Genomic DNA, 25,417 nt, shown 5'->3' with positions numbered 1-25,417 from the left:
TACGTATATGGATACGTATAGCTGACTCACTTTGTGATACAGCAGAAACTAACACTCCATTGTAAAGCCATTATACTCCAATAAAGATGTTAAAAAAAAAAAAAAAAGGTGATTCTAGGGGAATTCCCTGGTTGTCCAGTGGTTAGGACTCCACACTTCCACTGCCAAGGGCACAGGTTCGATCCCTGGTCGGGAAACTAAGATCCTGCAAGCCGCGCGGCGAGGCCAGAAAAAAAAAATTTTTAAAGGTCATTCTAGAGACCTGGACCCTGAAGAAGGACATCCTTGGCAGGCAATATGGTCAACAGTATTTACCATGCATGACTGGGTAAGGGGTCACAAAATATCCTGAGTTCTTTCTTTCCATCCCTTCCTTCTTTTCTCCCTTCCTTTTCTTTCTCTTTCCCTACTCCTTCTTTTCTTTCCTCCCTCTCTTTTTTCTCCAATGAGTATTTTATCTACCTATCAATCTACCCATTCATCTCTCTATCTATCTATCCATCTCTCTATCTCTCTGTGTATCTGTATTAGTCACGGTTCTTCCAAGAAACAGATAAATAGGATAGATAGAAAGATGATTGATAGATAGGTGATAGATAGATAGGTAATTGATTGATACATACATACATACATATAAGAGGAGATTTATAAGGAATTGGCTCATGAAATTATGGAGGCTAAGAAGTCCCACAATCTGCCATCTGCAAGCCAGAGAATGAGGAAAGCTGGTGGTGCAATTCAGTCTGAGTCTAGAGACCCAAGAATCGGGGGGCAGGGAAGGAGGGCAGGGGACGGAAGGGTGCTGGTGGTGTAAGTCCCAGTCTGAGTCTGAAGGCCCAAGAACCAAGAGGTGGGAGAAGATGGATGTCCCAGCTCAAGCAAAAAGAGCAAATTTGCCTTTTCCTCCAATTCTCTCTATTAGGATGGCAATGAATTGGATGATGCCTACCCACATTGGTGAGGACAATCTTCATTCAGTCTGCAAATTCAAATGCCCATCTCTTCTGGAAAAATCGTCACAGACACACTCAGAAATAATGTTTTAGCAGTTATCTGGGCATCCCTTATCCCAGTCAAGTTGACACATAAAATCAACCGTCATCCTATCTACCTATCTATCTATCTATCCTGAAAGAAAAAAATACAAATAGATATGTATTACTAAATGTCAATACTGCAGCGAGCTGGATCCTGCCCAAAGGACCCTTAAAACTGTTTTCCCAAGAGCTCCATCAAGGGTACTTTAAGTGTGGTTGGTAGACCAGCAGTATCAGCATCCATCTGAGAGCTTTTTAGAGATGCAAGTTCTCGGGCCCCACCCTAGACCTACTGAATCAATAAATGGCGTTGGGAAAACTGAACCACATGCAAAAGAATAAAGCTTGACCACTATCTTACACCATACACAAAGATTAACTCAAAATGGATTAAAGACTTGAACATAAGACCTGAATCCCTTGAAACTCCTAGAAGAAAACCTACATAGTAAACTCCTTGATATAAGTCTTGGTGATAATTTGTTTTGAAGTTTAGTTGATTTACAATATTGTGTTAGTTTCTGGTGTAGAGCAAAGTGATTCAGTTATATGTATTTTTTCAGATTATTTTCCATTATAGGTTATTATAAGATATTGAATATAGGTCCATGTGTTGGTGATAATTTTTTAAATATGATACCAAAAGCAAAAGCAACAAAAACAAAAATAAATGTGTGACTACATCATTCTAAAAAGCTTCTGTATAGCAAAGGAAACTATCAACAGAATGAAAAGCAATCTACTGAAAGGAAGAAAATATTTACAAATGATATATCTGATAAGGGGCTAATATCCAAAATATATAAAGAACTCATACAACTCAACATCAAAAAAACAAACAACCGAATTAAAAAGCGAACAGAAGATCCGAACAGACATTTTTCCAAAGATGGCCAACGGGTATATGAAAAGATGCTCAACATCATTAACCATCAGAGAAATGAGAATCAAAACCACAATGAGATACTGTCTCACACCTATTAGAATGGCTATTATCAAAAAATAAGAAATAACAAGTGTTGGAGAGGATGTGGAGAAAAGGGAACACATGTGCACTCTTGGTGGGAATATAAATTGATGCAGACACTATGGAAACCAGTAAGCAGGTTCCTCAAAACATTAAAAATAGAACCATCATATGATCCAGCAATTCAACTTCAGGGTATTTATCCAAAGAAAACAAAAATATTAACTCAAAAAGATATATGCATTCCCATTTTCATTGTAGCACTATTTACAATAGCCAAGACACGGAAACAACCTAAGGGTCCATCCGTGAATGAATGGATAAAGAAATTGTGTATATTCATACAATGGAATATTATTCAGCCATAAAAAAGAATGAAATCTTGCCACTTGCATCAATATGGTTGGACCTCGAGGGCATTATGCTAAGTGAAATAAGTCAGACAGAGAAAGACAAATACAGTATGATCTCTTATATGTGAAACTCAAAAAACAAAAAAACAGTAACAAAAACCCATGCTCATAGATACTGAGAACACATTGGTGGTTGCCAGAGGGGGTTGGAAGGTGGGAGACAAGGGCAAAGGTGGTCAAAGGGTACAAAGAAAAAATAAATGGAAGTTAATTATTTTAAAATTTCAAAAACATATGATCTTTATATCCATATTTCTGAAATTTCATGATCATATGCCCTGAATAGTTCTTTATTCCAATCATTGTATTAGGCATTTCACATCAAAAAACTTATGTCCTTCGATTCTGAAATTTTCTGTATAAATCTTTGATAATGTTTCCCCTCATTTTTTTGTTCTTTTTTTCCGGAACGCCTATTATTATTATTTTCTTAACATCTTTATTGGAGTATAATTGCTTTACAATGGTGTGTTAGTTTCTGTTTTATAACAAAGTGAATCAACTATATGTATACTTATATCCCCATATCTCTTCCCTCTTGCGTCTCCCTCCCTCCCACCTTCCCTATCCCACCCCTCTAGGTGGACACAAAGCACCGAGCTGATCTCCCTGTGCTATGCGGCTGCTTCCCACTAGCTATCTATTCTACGTTTGGTAGTGTATATATGTCCATGCCACTCTCTCACTTTGTCACAGCTTATCCTTCCCCCTCCCCATGTCCTCAAGTCCATTCTCTATGTCTGCATCTTTATTTCTGTCCTGCCCCTAGGTTCTTCAGAACCCTTTTTTTTTTTTTTTAGATGGAATGCCTATTATTTAAATGTCAGATTTCCATTACCTTCTAACTTCCTTATCTTTCTATCCCACTTTTCACTCCTGGTTTTGTTCTACTTTCTAGAAGTTAGTTCCCTAATAAATATTTCTTAGGATGCTCTTATTTTTGTTTTATGTATATAAACTGATTATCTTTCTGAGGATATTAAACTCTCTCTCATATATATATATATATTTGTGAGCCCTCCATTGAATTTTTTCCCCTCACTTATTTTTCTGTTCGTTTGTTCATTTGGGTTCCTGTTTTAAAATCACCTTTCCTCTTGGTTAGCTCTTTATACTTAAAGGTCAACCACCAAATCCTTACTGGAAGCTCCCTGTGCGTGGTTTGTCCAATGATGGGCATTGCTGTAGGATGCTTGGCAGGTGCCTAGGACCTACAGTGCCTATGACGCTTTCCCTGCCAGTGTCCTGCCAGTGTCCTGGGTGCAAAGCAGGGAATGAAGGCAGGGGAGTCTGATGGTCAAAACCTAGACTGTCATTTAATCCTGTTTCCGAATGGCCTCAATCCCTTCTTTGGCTGTCAACAAGCACATTTTTATCTGTCACAGTTTCATGTCCTGATTTGTCCTTAGCAAAACTTGGTCACTATCAGTGTGGATACCGTGGAGTTAGGGCAGGCCTGGGAGCCTTATCTTGGGGTAAAAGGAAAAGCATGCCAGAGGGCATCCTGCGTTCATTCCAACCCTATTTGGGGGAAGAAGAGGTGCCAGAATATAGAGGCAACAGCAGAAGAGGGTGACATGCAGGTGGCATATGGTGAGAAGGTGCCGCTTTGCCAACTTTTAGGCTTGTCCTCATCCACTCACTTCTAAAAGCCAAGACACCTGAACTTTACTTTTCTCTACCCACTGCTATCTCACCCTGTCTCTTGGGGCAGTGAAGTGGCAGGGAAGGTGAGCCTAACTCAAGGAGTTTATTCCACAGGAATGTGCCCATCTGGTGGCCTCCTGTGAACAGAAATGTTTGCTGGATGCACCATACGGTTTATCACGTACATACAGCTTAGAAATTCTGCTTGTGATCTTCACGTTTCATTTACCCAGATAATGTCATCAAAAATGTCATAATGGATATAAAATCATGTACGTGAAACTTCTGAAAATTGTAAAGCACTATAAAATTTAAAGAATCTTTCATTCAATAAAAAAGAAACTTCAGAACGCAAATATATATATATACATATCATAATGGCTAACACTATGGTGTGAATGCACTGCAATTTTAAAAAGTGTAATAAACCTTGTGTATTCCAACCATAAAAAGGAATTTTCCCACCCTTCCTCCTATTTCTCTTGGAACATCAGCAAATTGAGTTGCAAGGGAAATATAATGAAAAGATTTTAAGTTATCCTGCAGACATGAAGACATGGGAAGTTGGCTATAAAATTACATTTGGGTATTTTTGCTTATTCCCTGTTCAAAATCTGTCCAAAATTTCTCTATGAAATAGGAAACTTTCTTCCCCTTTCTTGCCTCTGCACTCTGTAAGACTCAAGCTAGCTGACCTTTTATTAACTCTCCTCTTCACTCCCCACCCCACCCCCTAAAATACTCAGCAGCACTAGAGACTCATTCTTCATTGCCTGAACTTTAAAAAAAAAAAATGAGCCCATAATAAAGAGCTTCCTACCACTGCCAAGTTACACTGTGATCAATCACCAAAAACAGTACATATTCCAAGAGAATAAGTATCAACAGTTTTAAAGAAAACCAAGATGCATGACCAAATAAATATAATGCATAGCTAGATGTATAGAATCAGACGTGTAGCATGAAAGGCAAATGATGTCTTAGGAGTTATCGATTAAACTCCAAATTCAAGTTCGTACAGCATTTTAATAGGAAACATCACAAGCTGTTTTCCTGGTTTTTTTTTTCACTTCTTCCTTCCCTCCTATTCTTCTCTGGATTGAAGGGTGAGAAGTAATTAGAATAGTAATAATGATGTGGATTAAAACCGAAATCACATGCACTGTAGAAGCTAGGGTACGTTCCTCACCTAGAATATCCCAGTACTTCTACTCCTTAGACTTTGAACATGAAACGTATAATCTATATGTCAGTCTCTCTGTTCTGCATCTTGAGTGTAATGTATAGCCCTACAGTCTAAAGGAGATGTTACATGCGTGATACTACAGCACTCAAAGCAAGTCTTGTTTAAAAAATATGTGATGGGGTCAAGCTTGAATTATCCAAAGGGACTCAAGAGCACGATCCAAGTTCATAAATGTTTAAGGGAGCCTAGACTTGAGCTTTCCCATAGAACAAGAGGAAGAGGAATCAAACAAATTCCAGCTAGATAAGCGGTCTGGGGGAAGGACAAGAATAGTGGGAGAGGGAGGAGGGTAGAAGAAAGGAGATCATAAAGCCAGGAAAGGGAAAGTTTCATTAAACTCAAGTCAGAAAGGAAATTGTACAAACAGTTAATAAAGAGAGATCAAAACAAAGGGAGTATGTTCCCAGGACCCTGGGCGAGTCAGCTGATTGTATACATGGTAATGTGAACAAAACAGATAGAGAAAACAGTGGACTGAGCATTCAAAAGCATTCAGGGCAGGCGCTTTCTGTTTCAGCATGACTGAAATCGTAAGAGATGCTCCATCGCTGAATCTTCAATTAAAAAAACAAAAGACTCATCCTGGACCATGGCAGTTGGGTTCTAAGCGTTGTTCATAAAAGAACTAAACACTTTTAAAGGAAATTTAGCTAATGAGATTAAAGAACAATGTATTCCAGATTGTGCTGTCATTCTTGACCCATTCTGAACTTGTTCTTATTTCTCTTCTGGGTCAAGCAGCTCACTCTCGGCATTTATCAGTAGGATATGAGCACATGCAAAGGTTCAAGGCCAGAATCTGCAGAAAAACCCAAAATGTCCCATTAAAAAATCCTCATGGGAATTCTTTGCAAAATGCATGAACAGGCATTTAGCAAATGTATGTAGAAAAGAAGATCCACCACATAAGCCACTCTTCTCTCTGCAGGAAATGATGGTCCAATATCAACAACGTTTCCTGCAGGCCGATCCCTTAGTCACAGGAGTCCAGCTGTTCTTGTTAACAACAAAGGCATGATTTATCTCTCAAGGATGTAAAGGAATGAAAGGCATAACCGAGAAAGTTATGTCTTAAACAGATGGGATGGGTCCCATGGGATAATGACTTTCCCACCATTTAAATCTTCTCCTTTATACATTCTGGTACCAAGCCATATCTCAGGATTGTTCTGGTGTGAAATGCCTTGTCACTATCCTGACATTTTCCTTTTTTCAGGCTAGTGCTTCCTGCAGCTAACAATTCATTAATTAAGTTGCTTTAATGTACAAAGTAAATATTTTTTTTTGGCCAAAGCAAGATTTTTGCCAGATCAACTTGTTTGATTGTATATTTGTTTTCTTGGACGTACATTAATTTGCATGGGTTAAGCCATATTTCTAAACGGGCTGGATAATTTTTCTGAAGCACAATTCCCAGCCTTGCCTTTCCTCGCCTGTCCATTCCCAAAAAGAAAAGCTTCAGCCGAGATATGATTTCTTGAGGAGGCAGATGAACGCAGGAAACAGGAACTAGGATTCACCCAACTCAAAAATCCACACCCAAAGATCCAGCTGATAGAAAGGCCAATGTTTTTATCTCTTCTTTTATAAACCACTGTCAGATGCCTTTTCCCTAACTTACTACAATGCCTCTTTCCAGAATTCAAACAACCAAAAAGTTCAGATAACTGGCATCTTTTTCCATATTTTACTTCAGTAAAAAAGAGACAAAACAAATAAACAAATGGGTATCAGAGGCTAGGAGGTTTTTTGTTGTTGTGCTGTTGTTTTTCTACCTAGCATAGGTTATAGGGACTGTACACATTAGACCAATCGCCTACATCTTATATCCTTATAATAATAATAATGGCATGTATGTTCAATCATATAATTATATTGAGGCTCTTCATGACAGGAACCACTGAAAAGAGAACAAATTCATTTCATGCTAGGTGTACATACTTTATTTGAAATTTTTTTAAACTGGAGATCAATATAACTCTCAATTAAGTATAACAAGGACACTTCCTGGTATATACATACTTTATAAGTGGAAAAAGTACTCTAAATTCAGTAACACACACACACACACACACACATACGCAAAATAGTTTTAACAGCAAAGTAAATTCTGTAGAGAAAATAGAATTTCAATGACCCTATCAGTGAAAGAAGCTAGTCACAGAAGACCACATTTATGTGAAATGTGCAGAACATGCAAATCTATAGAGACAAAAAGTAGATTAGTGGTTGTCTAGGGCTAGAGGATGGGGGATGGGAAGGGGAGGGGCAAGTGACTGCTATGGATATGGGATTTCTTTTTTGGGTGATGAGAATATTATGAATTGGGTTGTGGTGATGGTTGCCGAACTCTGTGAATATCATTTAAAAATCACTGAATTGCTCACTTTAAAAGAGCAAAAGGTATGGCATGTGGATTATATCTCCATAAAACATTTTTTTTTAAATACCCTCTCAGAGGTGGTTTCCCAGAGCTGCCCAACACACTGGTGGGTCAATAAAATCCAACCGAGAGAGCAGCCAACCTTTGGGTGGATCTCCTTTCCCTCACCCTCTCCTCCTCTTTCTTTGTTGGTGATATTTGACTGATCTGTTTCCTCCCCTGCTTTCATCCCGTTGGCTTGGATTGTACTTTGCCATCTGTTCACTAACTTGGCTTTGAATTTCCGGCCCTCCTTAAAATAACATCAAGTGCTCCTTTGAAAATGTCCACTGATCAAAGCCCTGCCTCCTGGATCTCATGCGAAGTCTGACACCTGAGCACATTTTGCAATTCTTGACCAGCACTCCTGAACTCTGCCAAGTTTCCACTGTTTTCTAACCTAAACCTCAGTCTTCTCCCAGAGATGTTAAGTTAGAACCGAGGTAGAGGTTCTGATTGCTGCCAGGCCAGGCTCCTCAAGAAGACTTTGCTGGATCTTGTGGCAGTCACATGAATTTAACTGAAATGTGAAATGTTCAGAGACTCACACTGGAGAGCACGCAGCCTTTTTAAACCATTAGACTGACCTGGATTCTAGTGGGCTTTCCATTTGGACTGGTCCATCTTGTGCCCCCTCAGGATGTGGGTTACAGGACAGCAATCCTATCTGGCCCCCAGCATCAGGGATGCTCCTGTCCAGCCATCATATTCAAGTAGGCCATGGAAGCACCTCTCCAAATAATCATTATTTACTTAATGTCAATGTTTGGAATGGCTTAGAAAAAGAAAAAGCCCTAAGAGCTTATCTGATCTCGTGGAAAGACAGAAATCATACCTATGGTTTCCTTGGGCTGTTCAGCTTTTCCCAATCTCCCCCACCCCACATTCAGAGCTCCTTTCATCTTCATCCTCAGATTCTCTTCAGGAAGTGGTGCTTAAAGGCACAGCTGAACCACTGAGTTGTCCTGTGGTCTGATTCCCTGAAGCCTTAGATTTTGATTTGAAGAAATTGCTTGAAAGCACTATATCTTTTTTTCTCACCACTGGCAAATGGCAAAGTTTTCACATCCTGATAGCAATGCTTTTAAGTGAGAAATATAAGAATCAATTTGTCCATTATTCCATTATTCTACCCAAACACTTAATAATTAAGAGACAGACTAGAATACTTCAATTAACTACCTGCAAGGTTTTTTTTTTGTTTTTTTAAAGTTGATTTTGAAGTTGATAAGCTCCCTAGAGTCTAAGAAAAATTCTTTTAGGCATCCACCAGGAAGTTGTCACAATTTGAATGAATGGTTTATTCAAAATGAAATTTAAATTTCTCTATAGCAATTTTAGTTTCATGTAACTTTAAATTAAAGAAATAATTTAGTACAACTCCTTCGCCTTACAGATAACAAAAGTAAAACCCAGTAAAGAGAAGTGACTTGCCCAAGTTCATAAATATATGACGAAACTAGGACTAGGAGAAAACAAATCCTAAGATTCTGGAAACTGGACCTTTTTTTATTCTATGATCAGACAACAATTTATGATGATGTGAGCCTTATGAAATTTACACTTGACTCAAAAACTAGAGGGAGGGCAAGGAAGGGATTCAGAAGGGATGGGGAAGAATGAGAGGATCAAACAGCATCTTATTTCTGGCTCCGTGCAATGACTGAAACAGAGAATATTAGGAAGACTATTACTTAGCTCCCTAAATCAAAAATAGCAAAGACCTCCTGGCAGCTAAAGAAGCTGAAAAACACTGCCCCACACTCAATCCCTGGACACCGAAAGTACACAGCTTACTATGTCAGGACACAAAAAGACTCAAAACAAATCATGACTCATGCCAGCCTTAAACAGTTGTAATCGTCTCTTATCTTTGTTTGAATATTACTCTCTTACACCAAAATAATTATAGCAATTATATGCTCTTGTATTTCATAAACAAATGCAAATTCATCCTCAAAGGATCATCTAATATAAAGGAAATAAAGAATTGCAAGGAAGAAATAAAACATACTACATTTCATTAGACCTATCTCTTGATTTTCCTTAGATTTAATCTAATTTCTCTTGTAGGCCTATTAGAAAATCACTTTCTTCTTTCGGTACAAATTGCCTGTAACTATGTTCTGGAAATGAGCTATTTCTGGCATTGCTGATCTGTAATTCTGCAGAGCACTTTCATGGGGGCAGAGGGCAGCCCAGTGAATCACAGAGAGTCTAAGGAGGAAAGCAGAGCACTGTGTCTGAACAGTTACTGGTCTCCTCGGAGGTGTAGCTCGGAATTGAAAGAGAACCTTTAGGGAGGTTCAACACAAGACAGGTGGTTTTGGATCAGGAGGACGGTGCCTTCTGGTGATTAGTACAGAGCCTGGGTTACATTTTGGTTCCCTGATTCCTAGCTTGGTGATAGTGGGTAAGTTACTGAACTTCTCTATGAAATGAGACCAGCCGTACTAATGTCATCGGGTTCTTGTGAACATTCAGTGAAGGAAATACATGACTGTACCTAGCCCAGAGCCTATGTGAATTATATCCTCTGTAACAGAGTTCTCGTCTCTTTCCTTAGTTAAGGGAATGGGGGCCTGGCAGTACCGCTGGAGAGAAATGTCGTATCACAAATCCACTCCACTCGGCCTCTGCCTCGAGGATTTTGGAAAGATTGGGCCCAAACAGTAGCTCAGGAAATGGGTGAGGGAGCCTGTCTATCCAACATCAGAACCACAATTCTTAATGCTATAGACCAGTGTGGACCTTGGCCCAGCAGCATCAGTGTCATCCCAGAACTGGATCTCTGGGGGTGGCTCCAGGAATCTGTTACCAGCAAACCTGAAAAAAAAACAGGAAGACACGGACCAGGGAATCAATGATTTTCAGGGACCCAAGTCAAAGAGATTTTAAGGACAGATGGAAGAGCCAACTGATAGGAAGCTTCCGGGGGAAAGTTTTAGAGATCATATGACAATTATCAATTTTACAAATGCTTTCATTCACTTAGCAAACACAAACCCACATGATGCTCATTAATATTCTAAGTAGAAATGAGCCACTGAATTTATTACAGATCGGCCGGGTAGGCTGATCCCCAAGACAAGAAGGGATCGGCTGTAAAACTGTTAAATAAAAAGAGCCCAAGTACTTATTTTTGGTGACAAGTAAAGAGGGAGATGGGAAGATAGCATCTTACTCAACAGCCAGTCCTGGGAGAAAAAGAATCAAGGAATAGAAGCAATCCAATTCTCTAGGGCTTTCAGAATGAAAAAAAAATATAAGAGTGAGACGTGGGACTGAAATCCAGCAGCTGAGACGTAACCCATCAGGCCAACTGGCAGGAGGCCCAGCAGCAAGGCACCGTCTTAGGAGCTAAACATCTGCCTGTTTTCACATCTCCACAATATGCTAAACTGTGAGCGAAAAGTTGCAGCATTCCGCAAAGATCAGGGACACACAACAGTTAGAAAATTCAGTTGCATGTGTAAATATTTACCTAGCTACTTCCTTGGGGTCTACAAACCTGTTTCATTTTATTGGCAGCGAACTCCATCATTTTAGCAAGCCACTATATTTTACTAGCGGGATGGGGAGGTGGGGGAGAGGCATCACTTAAAGTAACTGGGAAAATACATTACAGATGTTTAGTAGTCTTCCCACCAATGCCTCCGAAACCAGAGGGGAGTGGGGAGGAGCATTCTGAAGTGAGGTGTCCATGCCAGAGAAATCAACATTCTAATGCTCCATCAGGCTCCCGGATCCTGCAACTTTCCCTACTCAAAGTTAAGGCGTCTTGACGCTTTTTCAGGTTGAACCCTTCGCCAGAATCTCAATCCAATGCTATCATTAATCAGAAGAAGTTGAAGGGGCTCTAGCTGAGCATCTCAAGTAGACATGCCTGCCAAGCAATCTATTCCCAGACCTGCCCTGGCTTATAGTCCCAGTAGTACTCATTTACCTTCACCTGGCTCTTGCGGACAGCTCTCTCCTTGTCTGTTATTGCGTACCTACTATGCATCCACCTGAGAGCTAGACACAGAAATCCAGACACTTTCTTCAGGAGGCCAGCAGTCTACTTCCTCTAGGAAAATATTCTCAACTTCCTTCCCAGGTAAGAGGGAGAACTTGTGCTCTGGCCTAAGTGGAAATAAAAAACTCAATAGTTTAATAGTTGGGTGATAAGGATGAAGAGATCTCTAGAAAGTACAGCAAAATGAATTTAAAAAAAGAAAAGAAAATACAAGGGAAAAAGATAAGAAAAGTGGTACACCTGTTCTGAAAATCTAATATTGGAATACTAGGTTTCCTGAAAGAGAGGACAAAGAAAAAACTGGAAGGAGAAAATCAACAATTGAAAAACTCAAGAGAATTTCCTAGAATTGAAGAACATGGGTCTGAGTGTCTAGCATGGGGGCTAAAAATAGAGCCACACAGGCACATCACTGAGAAACTTTAGAACCCTGAGTGTAAAGAGAAGAGCAAACACAGTTCCAGAGAAAGAAAGAAAAATTCCTCCATATATGGAGGAATCAGAAAGTAAAATAGCCTCAAATGACATAAAAGCAAGTGAAAACTAGAAATTAATGGAGGAATGCCTTCAAAATTCTGAAGGAAAATTATTTCCAGCCTAAATTTCTATTAGCAGCCAAGCCATCATTCAAGTTTCAGGACAGAATACAAATATTAAAGATATTCAAGGACTCAAAAAAAATTTTTTTAAGTGGTGAAGGCCTTGGGGTTCAAATAGTGATAAGTACAATTAATTAAAAGTAAGCAAATTTCAAACAAGACAACTCCAGGGAATACAGAAGGTTATGCAAAGAAGGAAAACGATAACATTCATAAAATTCATCTATGAATAAAGTACAGCGGTAATAACAACATAAACCTTTCTATTGATCTAACCAAAAGTATAATATAACTATATTGGGAGGTCAGGGGTTAGGAGAAAAAAATGTGAGTGGAGTGTGTGTGTGTGTGTGTGTGTGTGTGTGTGTGTGTGTGTGTGTGGTATGAAGGAAGGGGAAGGAAGAGGGCTAAAATCCTCATCTTCCAACATGAAAAGTCAACAGATAATGTCTAAAACTGGAGGGGAAAATCAAGGAGTAGAAACAGTAGCATACTATCCATGAATATGGAGGAAAATACCAAAATCAAAAATCAGCTAAGGGTTATCAGTGTTTGCTTCTGGGGAGGGGGAAGTGGAAGGGGAGGGAACAAGGAAATCATTTTTCATTACTAATTTTGTAGACTTTTTTGACTCTTAAAATTACGAGTGATAATAATGTTGATTAAAATAAATGTGGGAATAAGCAACAAGGTCCTACTGTATAGCACAGGGAACTATATTCATAATCCTATAATAAACAATAATGGAAAGGAATATGAAAAAGAATATATATATGTATAACTGAATCATTTTGCTGTACAGCAGAAATGAACACAACATTGTAAATCAACTATACTTCAAAAAAATAAATTTTTAAAAATAAACAAATATAAATAAATAAATGTAAAAGAGGCTGAGGCCCAGCACAGCTAAGGAAAGTAGTAGGATAGTAACTGAAGTTAGATAATCCTGATTTGCATCCTACTTCTGCCCCCTGACTAATGACGTGACCTTGGGCATTTTAACCCTTATAAACCTCAGTTCCCTCAACTTAAAATGGGGGTTATAAAAATAAATAAATAAAAATATATTAAAAAATCAGAGTGCAGCTGCAGGGCTTAAGTGATAAAGGGCTAGGAAGTGATTCGCAGTGCCTGGCACATTATAAGGCCTCTTCTTTTCCTTGAACACATATTTAGAGTGTATGCTCTGCATCAAGCGCAGTAGACACTGGGGATTATCAGTGAATGTAAAAGATCCCTACCCTCATGGAGCTCACTAGAATGGGAGAGAGAGACACGAAACAATAAAATAATACTAAATTAAAAATTCAGTGCATTAAAAGGAACAAGTGACACGTGCTATGGAATAAAATAGAGCAAGGGAAGGGATATCCAGACTGCTGGGAAGGGGAAGTGGGATAGTGCTTGCTATTTTAAGTAAGTTGGTCAAGAATGACCTCACAAAAAGGTGACTTTTGAGCAAAGACTTGAAGGAGTGGGGAAGCTAACCATTCATACGTTTGGGGAAAAAGCATTTGAGGCCAGAGGAAGAGACAGCTCCAAGTCTGCACAAGTACATGGCCAGTTAGGGAAAAAGACAGGAAGCCCACGTGGATGGAGCAGTGAGGGGAGAGGAGAAGGACATGAGGTCAAAGGGGAAACAGGGCCAGAGAGATCATGCGGAACCTTGATGCTTAAGCAGGACCTTGGCTTTTCTTAGAGTGAAATGAGGGGCCATTGCAGCTACTAGAGCAGGGTGACATGATCTGATTCCCCCTGTGAAAGGATCGCTCTAGCTACTGTGTTAGGAAGAGACAAAGCACAGCGGGCCCTTCACAGGAAGTGGGAAACCAGTAGGAGGTGCCTGCAGTGTTCCAGAAAGAGAAGATGCTGGTGACTCAGACCAGCAGGGTTGGAGAGAAGTGACTGGATTTTCTATGAATAGATTTTGCTGTTATTTACCCAAGATGATACACAGTTTAATGGCAGAAGTATGAAGCTACAGCTACAGCTTCCCAGTCTTTTTCTGAATAAAGAGAAACTATAAATGGAAAATCTAAATTGAAATACCTTATTATTTTGTCCTTATGTAGGTTAATAAAATTTGTAAAAGTTGCATTTCCTCTCAGTCATAAAATCTCTGTTATTCTGTAGGCCTTGACATTTGTATACAATGGATGGATCAGTGATTTTTTTAAAGGGGCAATAACAATTGCACACATGACACCCATGTCCATTTCTTTTACTTTGCATAATACCTTATACAGTAAATATAATTTAGGTATCGCTTTAGGTAAATATTTATTCATTCATCGAATACTGATAAATAAGCCATGGACTATACTTAACAGTGTAGTGAGGGAGAATAGATGAACATAAATAATTTAAACACACAGAAGAAGGAGGTCAGTCTCAGAAAACGAGTTCAGGTTAATTGCTCTAGGGAGTTCCAGAACGGCAGGCAGCCATTCCTTTCAGCTGGGGGCGGGTCAGGAGGTGGTGTGTGAAAGGCTCCATGGAGGAAGTGACACCCGTGGGACTGTTTGTATTTGCACTGCAGGATGGGACAGAGGGCTGGATATTCCTGGAAATGAAAAAAAAATTTTTTCATCTAGTAGGCCATTTCAATGTATATAAGCGGAATGATAATTTTTGAAGAGTCACTGGAGCATAGGGCCTGGGAAGAGGATTAATGGAAATATGAGAAATAGGGTAAAGAAAATCATATTAAGGAGAATCTTAATATTGCCAGATAAAAGACTCTGGATAAAGATGATCATAAGAAGAAAAGAAATAAATGCTAATGGGAATCCAGTCATCAGAGAAGGGTTCTAATGCACTCAGCCAAGACACTGACCACTGGTCTGGCTGTGAGTTTCCCAACTATCAGTTTTACTGTCCAAGATTAGAATGTGGGCAGGAACTTTGGGGTTAAATTTAAACTGCCAGCTAAAAAATTATTTCCTATTTTCTTTTATATTTAAGACTTTTTTAAGTCTTTGGACATTTATTTCTCTATGTTGCTTTGCTTTCTTTCCAACGTCAAGGAAGAAATGGTAGCAATCCTTTTTCCTTCCCCTTCTGCATCCCTCCTTCCCCAGCTTTAGCAAAAGAACACTAACAGTGGATCAAATGGCCAGCCATGTGCTTTGGGCTCATTTTTATTGCAAGTCACTGGGGTCAGGATCAAGACCAAACCAGGACCCTCATAAATCATAACAAAGATGCTACACGCAGTGAGATACACCTGTAGCCAGCCTTTGCATCTCAGTGAACTTGACTTCTGCAATCTGGTTAAACAGTTTTGTTGTGTTCCACCAATCTCTTGCATGCCCTAATTAAGTAGGAATGTAGCCCCACTTAGCAGGCTCTGAGATTTTCTGTAACCCAGATTATCTGGAGAGCTCTCAATTTTACGATGGAATTTTGCAGTCTTTTGCGAAGTCCTGCAATCCCCATTTCTGCCAATAATAACAATAGTTAACATTTATTGAAAACATACTTTGTGCCTGGCCTGTGCAAACTCGTTTAATCCTCGCAACAATTCTGTGAGGTAGGTACAATTGTTTTGTCCATTTACAAATGAAGAAACCAATGCACAGAGAAGTTAGGTAATTCGCCATGGATCCTAGAGCCAGAAAGTGAATGAATGAACGAACATTTCTCTCCTTCTTCTCCACCAAGAGTCCACAGTCTCTGCTGGCAGCTTTCACCTGATTCTTCTCTTTTCCATCAGGGTGCTCTCCTGAATGTGGGAATGAAGTCCTCAGACTATACCTCAGTTTCTTTCTACAAAGAAACCTAGATTTGTCTCCTAACCTGGGCACTTGCCAAATCATCTTGTCCTCTGCAGCTTTCAGACTCCTTTAGTTTTAAAAAAAAAAAAAAGAAGGCTCTGACTGAACCTTACCCTCTACCACCATTATTCTGTTATCTTATCACAGCTTTCACTATTTTATCTTGAGTGGGGTTTTTTTCCACTGCATTTCATCATTTTCAAATGTCAGATTAATTTGTCACCATGTGTACCCTTCTGAAGACCTTAAAATCATGGTTCATCAAGACCACGCTGGAAACCAACAACCAATGCAGACAAAAACTGAGAATTTAAATGTCATTGCAGAACAGGAAAGAAAAATAGGACTGTTCTCCAGCTGCATATACATCTGTGTATTTTTTTGGATGTTGACTTTGAAATGCTAAAACACACCCACATGGAAATGATCCATCATTTTGTTGTTTATGCATCTGAGTACACAAACATATGCTTGTGAATGTCTGTAGAACCTGGTTTATAGTGCCAAGCTAATTCAACCAACATGCTCAGAGGCCTTTAATTTTATAGAAATTTACAAAAGCAGGTATATTGCCCTTGTACAGAACTATACTGTGATAATTTTAATTGGATCACTCATCTAAGAAGGTTTGGTCCAAATAACCCATATTCTCCTATATATGTAAAGAATAATTTTTTAAGTTTGCTCTGCATTTTTTTTGCACTTTATTTTTGTAGAAAAAGGGAACTAAAGAACATTAAGCTCTATTTATACTTCTCTAAATTATCTTCTAACTTTTGTCACTGTACATACATAAGTACATTTTTATGTTATTGTATCATGCATGCATTGTTTCGTATTCTGTTTTTTCTTCACTTTATTAATATTCTTTTGTGCCTAAATAGACCCTGCACACAAAATATGCCTTTTATGTGTCATAGAATAATTATGTGGTGGGTGCTCCTTTGTGATGCTATTGCTGTTAGCCTTTTTTTTTTTTTTTTTGGCTTTTGGCTTTTGGCTTGGTGTCCTATTTTCTCCTATTTTAAATTGAGTTATTTTTAATATTGTCATGTAATTTACATTTTTCTCTTTAGGGATACCTCCATAGAGCACTAGCTTCAACTAAATTTTAGCTTCATCTAAACCCTTTGTTTAGCCAAATTTTAGCTTAAAACACAAACAGGAGCAGTAAAAAAGGAAAATCCCTAAACCCTAACCTCCCCCACCCTCTTTTCTTCTAGAACTCCCTAGAGCCTGGTCTGAATATCACCACATCACCTCCATGGGTAGAGGCCCAGAAGTAGAACCACAACATCAAAACAAAGGAAAGGTGTTAAAACTTTTTTTTTTAATTATGCCATACTACTCTCCAAAAGGACTTAAGCAATGTACAATGCTGGCAGTTCTTTACAATTGTGCCTTCCCCAGAGCCCACCAACCACCATTGGTTTTTTTGCTATAATTATTGATTTATGATATTTAAATAGGTATATAATGGTACCCCAATACGGTTTTAAAATCCATACCCTCCATTTTGAGCAAAGCATTTTGTCACGCACGTGCTGATTTTCTCCCTTCTTATGAGTACATATACTGTCTTCTCATCTCCATATTGAATTGGCCTTTAGTATTGGTATGACACATATAAATTCACGTAGCACCTCTACAACTTTTGTATCATAATTTTCTTATACATAGCATATATTTTTTTCTAACAGATTTTACCTATTATTTTGTTATTCTGTTGTTTTCTTTGAAATTTTGTCCTATTATTGTTATATACAACTTTTTTTTGCGGTACGCGGGTCTCTCACTGTTGTGGCCTCTCCCGTTGCGGAGCACAGGATCCAGACGCGCAAGCTCAGCGGCCATGGCTCACAGGCCCAGCCGCTCCGCGGCACGTGGGATCCTCCCAGACCAGGGCACGAACCCGTGTCCCCTGCATCGGCAGGCGGACTCCCAGCCACTGCGCCACCAGGGAAGCCCATGTTATATAGAACATTTTCAGCGTTATGTATTTAACTCCCCTTGTCTGAGGTCTAGGCTTGGGGATGCAGGCAGAGGCTGAGAGTGCTCATCACAGCCAACAGGGTTGCCCTTGGGGCAGTTCTCAGCAGGCAGACAGCCACACACACAACACATGATGACAGAGAGTCTGAGAGAACCACTGAATCTGGCCGATCAGAGTGCACACTGGAAGCGCTGGGTCCACTGAGGTCAGATTGCTATGGAAGAGTCAGAGGTGGATCAAATTGAGAGTGATCTGGGCCAGTCCTAGATGAATTGCACTACCACTAGTTCTTACCTCTATGTGGTTGCTGTGTGGTTTGTGCGGAAAAAAAAAAAAAAAAGCTTGGAATAGGTCAGAAAAAAGGCAGAACCATACCAGAACCTTCCATCTCGTCTATCATGATATTCTGTTTCTTCAATAGCTGGGAATTTATTTTGCAATTATAAATTTCCTCTCTTGTTCCAAAAATAGTAGAAAAAGTTTACATAGGAATACACACAATATAATAATGTCAAAATAGAAACAGAATTTGGAAATTAGGCCAAGGGGAAATAGATCAGGTAAATCAAGATCAGGTTAAAAAAAAAAAACTAAAGGGAGTTAGAGGGCTTCCCTGGTGGCGCAGTGATTAAGAGTCTGCCTGCCGATGCAGGGGACACAGGTTCGTGCCCCGGTCCGGGAAGATCCCACATGCCGCGGAGCGGTTGGGCCCATGAGCCATGGCCGCTGAGCCTGCGTGTCCGGAGCCTGTGCTCCGCAACGGGAGAGGCCACGGCAGTGAGAGGCCCACGTACTGCAAAAAAAAAAAAAAAAAAAAAAAAAAAAAAAAAAAAAAATCCAGGGAAGGATAAAGGGAGTTAGGATAAGTATCTTGTGTCCTTTCTGCTTTTTAGTGCCTTGCTTTTTTTAATTGAAGTATAGTTGATTTACAATATTGTGTTAGTTTCTGGTGTATAGCAAAGTGGTTCAATTATACATACATTCTTTTTCTTATTCTTTTCCATTAGGGTTTATCACAGGATATTGAATATAGTTCCCTGTGCTATACAGGAGGACCTTGTTGTTTATCCATTTAGTGCCTTACTCTTCGATAAATCTGGAGTTTCTTATTGTAATCTGTGGTGCTTTTGTCAATAATTCAGCTCTTCTCTATACCAGTTGTCAGTTGTCCCTGATATATTTAGTAATTAGTGATGTCATTCTCTATTGTTCTAGTATTTCTGATCTGTCATCTTTCTTCTTTTAAAATAGTCTGTGAATTCCTCTGAAATTTCAATGTAATTATGTTTTCTCTTTTTAATCCAATGACATAAAGGTTTTTTTAATAATAACCTTTATTTTTTAGAACAGTTTTAGATGTACAGAAAATTACAGAGATAGTACAGAGTTCCTGCATACCTATTTCCCTATTATAATACATTACATCAGTAGGGTACATTTGTTACAATTAATGAACCAATATCAATTCATTATTATCAACCAAAGTCCATACTTTATTTTTTTTCATACTTTATTTAAATCTAGGTTTTAACTAATGTCCTTTTTCTGTTCCAGGATCTCATCCAGGATACCAGATTACATTTGTTATCATGTCTCCTTAGACTCTTCTTTGACTTCAACTGTTTCTCAGGCTTACCTTGTTTTTGATAACCTTAATACTTTTGAGAAGTATTGGTCAGTTATTTTGTAGAATAGTCCCTTACTATGGACTGGATTATATCTTCCTAAAATTCATGTGTTGAAGCTCTAACCCTCAATTGTGACTGTATTTGGAGATAGGACCTGTGAGGAGGTGATAAAAGTTAAATGAGGTCATAAGGGTCCTAATCTAAAAGGACTGGCACCCTTATATAAAGAGGAAGAGACATCAGATCTCTCTCTTCACTGTGTAAGGATACAGCATGAAGGCACCATCTGCAAACCAAGAAGAGAGCCCTCCCAGAACTTGACCATGCTGGCACCCCAATCTCAGACTTCCAACCTCCAGAACTGTAAGAAAATAAATTTCTGTTGTTTCAGCCACCCAGTCTATGGTATTTTGTTATGGCAGCCCAAGCTGACTAATACATCCCTCAAGTGTGATCTGTCTGATGTTTTTTTCTCATGTTACATTCATGTTTTGCGTTTGGGGGAACCAGACCACAGAAGTAAAGTGCCATTTTCACTACATCATATCAAGAGTACATACTATCAACATAACATCACTGGTGATACTGACTTTGATCACCTGGATAAAGCAGTGTTTGTCATGTTTCTCTACAGTGAAGTTATCATTTTCTCCCTTTCCATACTGTACCTTTGGGGAGGAAGTCACTAGGCATAGCCCACACTTAAGGAGTAAGGAGTGAGATTCTGCCTCTTAAAGGGTAAAATATCTACATAAATTATTTGGAATTCTTCTGTATGAAAGATTTGTCTCTTTATCCCCATGTACGTATTTATTCAAGTATTTATTTATATCAACATGAGGAGGGGAGAAAGGAAGGCTGCAGGGGCTAGAGTAGGAGAAATGCACTTCCCCCAGGTGGGATAAGGCTCTAGTAAATCTTTTCCTCATTATGGAGTATATATATTTTTATATATAAAAATAAGTAATAGCTAAATAGTAATTAATGTGCAATACTTTTGGAGCTTTCTTATATTCTGAAAATTTGCTAAATTCATTTGTGACTTCTAATAGTGTCAGTTATTTCCATAACTTCTTTGACTTTTCTAATTTATATATATGTATTTCTGTAAGAAAATCATTCCTAAAATATTTTTCTCTTTATTTTAATGTCTGATTTTGTTTTCATCTCAAAGAGCTATTGCCAGCATTTCAAGTGTTATGCTAAATAGCAATGGTGACAAGGGTGTATCCTCATCTTACTCCTGGTTCAAGAAACAGCTTTAGTATTTCTGAAGTGAATGTAATATTTATTCATTCTAAGTGTATACTATTAAAAAACTATTTTAATTACTTTAAATAAATTGTAAATAAATAATTTAAAAATTTTAACACTTTTGTTACCTATTATGTGACTTAAGAAAAGATGGTAAATTTTATTGAATACCTTCCTGGAATTAATTGAGCTTACACTGTGGGCTTTTGTTTTCTTTCCTGTTAATCTGATAAGTGGTATCTTTGTGACACAGACTCCTCACTTTGTTGCAGTACCCCTATTTGATTAGAGCATATTATTCATCTGCTGTATGACTATACTTTGCTTGCTAAGTTTCCTATAGTTTATCTTTAATATTTGCCTATGTTTACTTTTTTCTTTTACATTTTAATAGTGTTCTTATATTCAAAGTCAAAACTATATTTGCCCTGTTAAATAAATCAGGTAACATACTTTAGATGTATCTTCCTAAGAATGTATTTTTGGAAATTTTGGAAATTTGGCATTTCACAGTTTCATAACACCTGGGAACAAATATCAATTTTAAATCACATAGAAACTTTTCTATTTCTTCCTCTCTTACTAGTTTATGTTCCTTACTTCTTGTGCTTATTTGAGTTATATCATTTTTATAATTAATCATTTAAATTGGTCATCAAAGTTCTTAGTATAAAACAGGAATAATAATACAGAAATTACTTAAAACATACTCTCAGTGATCTTCTGGATTTTGAGTAATATTTCCTCTCTTTTCTTATCAAGTAGAACAAGTTGTTAAAATAAATCATGTCAGTTTACTCAATTTATTCGTTATTTTAAAGAACTAACTTTGATCTTAATGCTGTTTTATTAATCTTTCATTTTATCTATTTCAGTCCTTACTTTTATTTCAGCATCTTTTGCAATTACATGGAGTTTTATAGAAGATCATATTTTAAGGGTAGCTTATGCCACTTCTATAGGAAGAAAGCCAAATAGCTCCAATATGCTTTGTATAGCTTTGTCTTTTTATCCTGTAAGGGTCAACAAGTTCATCATATTATGTGAAAATGAATTTATCCAGGGTGGAGAAAAAGATACTACAAATCAATAAACAGTTGTCAGACTAGATATTCTATCACTGACCTATTTATCATACAAGTTCTGAAACAGAAAAAAAGCTTTCAAATATACAGGAAAATGCCAAGAACATTTAAAAGGCACAGTCAGGCTTCCCTGGTGGTGCAGTGGTTAAGAATCCGCCTGCCAATGCAGGGGACATGGGTTCAAGCCCTGGTCTGGGAAGATCCCACATGCAGTGGAGCAACTAAGCCCGTGCACCACAACTACTGAGCCTGTGCTCTGGAGCCTGCGTGCCACAACTACTGAAGCCCGTACGCCTAGAGCCCGTGCTCCGCTACAAGAGAAGCCACCGCAATGAGAAGCCCACGCACCGCAGCAAAGAGTAGCCCCTGCTCGCCGCAACTAGAGAAAGCCCATGTGCAGCAATGAACACCCAACACGGCCAAAAATAAAATAAATAAATAGTTTTTTTAAAATAAAAGGCATGGTTGCATTGGGTCTCTACCTTTCATATAGTCATGCTTTCAAAAGGCTCGTAATAAGAACCAATAACTAGATTGACATACAGGACTGACTCCTATCAGTCTACACACCACCACCAGGGCAAGAACTTCCCTCAGATCCTTGCTTCCAGGTGTGACTCACCTCACTCAAGCTCAGCCAACCTTTCATACTTTAAAGAACTTCTTTCCCTCAAGGTGCTTTCAAATTCTAATGAGATATCCAGATAGACATTGCAAAATACCTGTGGCCCTTTACACACTTTCATCACTGGCTCATAAACAACTCTTCTTTTATCTTCAAACAGCCTCCACGAGTTTCAAAGTTTATTTCTAAAAAAAAGTTTTGTTTGACTCTACAATTCTAGAGGATTTCGTACTTTTGTCTAAAAGCCAATGAGCTTCGGCTTTGAGGAATTTCTTTTTGTACCTGAAGTTATCTTCAGTGTATAATTTTGCTGATCATAGAGCTGAAAGGTCCTGTCAAAAATAACAAGTTGTCAATCTGACTAATCTTTGTCCTTAAGACATGAGGCTAATCGCAGCAGGGTCTGTGAAGCTTCTTGACTCTACCAAGTGCAGTTAAAGATAAGAGGTAGAATAAACAACCAAAAACTCACACAATGTAACAATTTACACATCACAGCATACTGACAGAGTGGCTTCCATTTTTTCATCCGTTTTTGCTTTATTGCTGTTAGGTAGGGTAAATTTTACATCGTTGTTTTTGTTTTAAAGTAAAACCCTGGACTGCACTGCAATACAGCAATGGAAGAAAACAATCACAGGGAGGACTGTTTTAAAATAAATGTTAGGACTGCAAAACATATAGCTTCAGCCTAGGCCAGAAGCACCGTAAGGCCAAGAGTCATGTTTTGTTCATCTCTGTAATCTATCTCCCTTAGGACTGTCCTGGATGGGACTCTCCATCCCTACCAAGGACTGGCTTCCATTGGTCCACACAGGGCACCCATACAAATTTTAAAAAGACATCTCGAGTGGCTAGGCCCGTGAGCCATGGCCGCTGAGCCTGCGCGTCCGGAGCCTGTGCTCCGCAACGGGAGAGGCCACAACAGTGAGAGGCCCGCGTGCCACAAAACTTAATAAATAAATTAAAAAATAAGACATCTCTTACTCATGTAAAAGTTTTTAAGTCAGTATAGTGTTTATTTTCCAGTTATAACAACTGCAACAGGTGTAAAGTCGTTCTTTATAAAATTCACAAATCAAACTACTGAACATAAAATACAAAATTCAAAATTGTAATCCCAGTAATAAAAAATGTTAACTAATTATAATATAGTAATTTGTTTAAAATAATTACACATCATTCTTCCATGGCAAATAAATTTATTACAGCAATTCCAGTATTTATTTGTAACTGTGTCTCATTCTATAGAAATGGCCACTGGACTGGACTACACTTTTTGTAATACTGTAGAGGTTAAATCATGTTTAATGAATTTTCAGTTTGAGAATAAATTCTCCACTGGCACTGATATTGACAGAGTTAAATGTAAACTGACAGCCAGATAAGTATTTGGAATTGTGTGCAGTAAATTAATGCTGCATGATGATGTCCCATCAATAGGTTTTTGTTAGCATGTTCGTCAGTAAATTTCAGTTGTAAATTTTTATGTACTTGTACTAATTCATTTCTACAGATTTCAAAGTGTATATGTCATCTAGAACACAGGTCAGCTAACAGTGGCTCCAGGGCCAAATATGACCCACCGTCTGTTTTTGTACAGCCCATAAGAACGGCTTTTGCATTTTTAAATGACTGGAAAAAATGTTAATAGTATCGCATCATACCTGAAAATTTTATGAAATTAAAATGTCAGCATCCACCAATAAAATTTTATTGGAACACAGTCCTGCTCATTTGCTTACGTATTGTCTATGGCAACTTTTACTCTACAGCATCAGAGTTGAGTAATTTAACAGAGACCAAAAGGCCCACAATGCCTAAAATATTTACTGTCTAACCCTTCTGCAAACCCCTGATCTGAAACTAGAAGATGGCTGAGATAATCTTTTGATACTGAAAACTTGTTAAAATGAGACGTATACGTCATTATTATGTATCACTAGTAATGGTTATAGTATGACATCATTATTACAAACTATTATTGTGTATTATTATGATCTAGATTTACTGTATTCATATTGCATGTTATTCTTTATTGATCATACTATTAGTATATCTATGTATTTATGTATCTTTAATTACATCATCAGCAATTTCTAAAAGTGCACAACACACTGCCTATAATTTAGTCTTTAGTGATATAACGCTATCAGTTTTCTTCCCCATCACATATATGACAAAGGTTTTTAAGTTTTTTAATCTTTAGTAAATGTGTTTTAAATACAATTCAATGTTTGGTTGAAGTCAGAAAGTAGTTAGTTCTCGAAAGATAGAAAATTTAACGGTGCCAAAAAATATTTTTCAACTGCATTAACTATCAAGTATAAAGAATGTACAAATCAAGAAATAAAGGCACTTTTGTGCAATCTGTTATGTTTTCTATATACACGTATATCCCTGGACCCTCAAACTGTTTTTACCTTTATTATTGTTTGTTCAAGTGGTTTAGTCCACAAGAAATGTACATAATTCTTCTTTAGTTATTTAATTTACATGGGAAATTCCAATCCAAGAGTTCACATATGGAAATACATGCATTTCTATAATCCACACACCTAACAATAACTTCTCTTTACTCTACTTGGCCTACATTAGGGATTTTATCTATAATAATTACCTTATGTTTTACATTTCTTTTTTTTTTTTCTTTTTATCCAAGCTATTCTAATTTTACGATTTTGGTTTTTTCATTCCATCCCCT

This window comes from Phocoena sinus, chromosome 5 (genome assembly GCF_008692025.1).
Source record: "Phocoena sinus isolate mPhoSin1 chromosome 5, mPhoSin1.pri, whole genome shotgun sequence".
NCBI lineage: Eukaryota > Metazoa > Chordata > Mammalia > Artiodactyla > Phocoenidae > Phocoena > Phocoena sinus.
Note: the sequence above shows the minus strand (reverse complement) of the source record.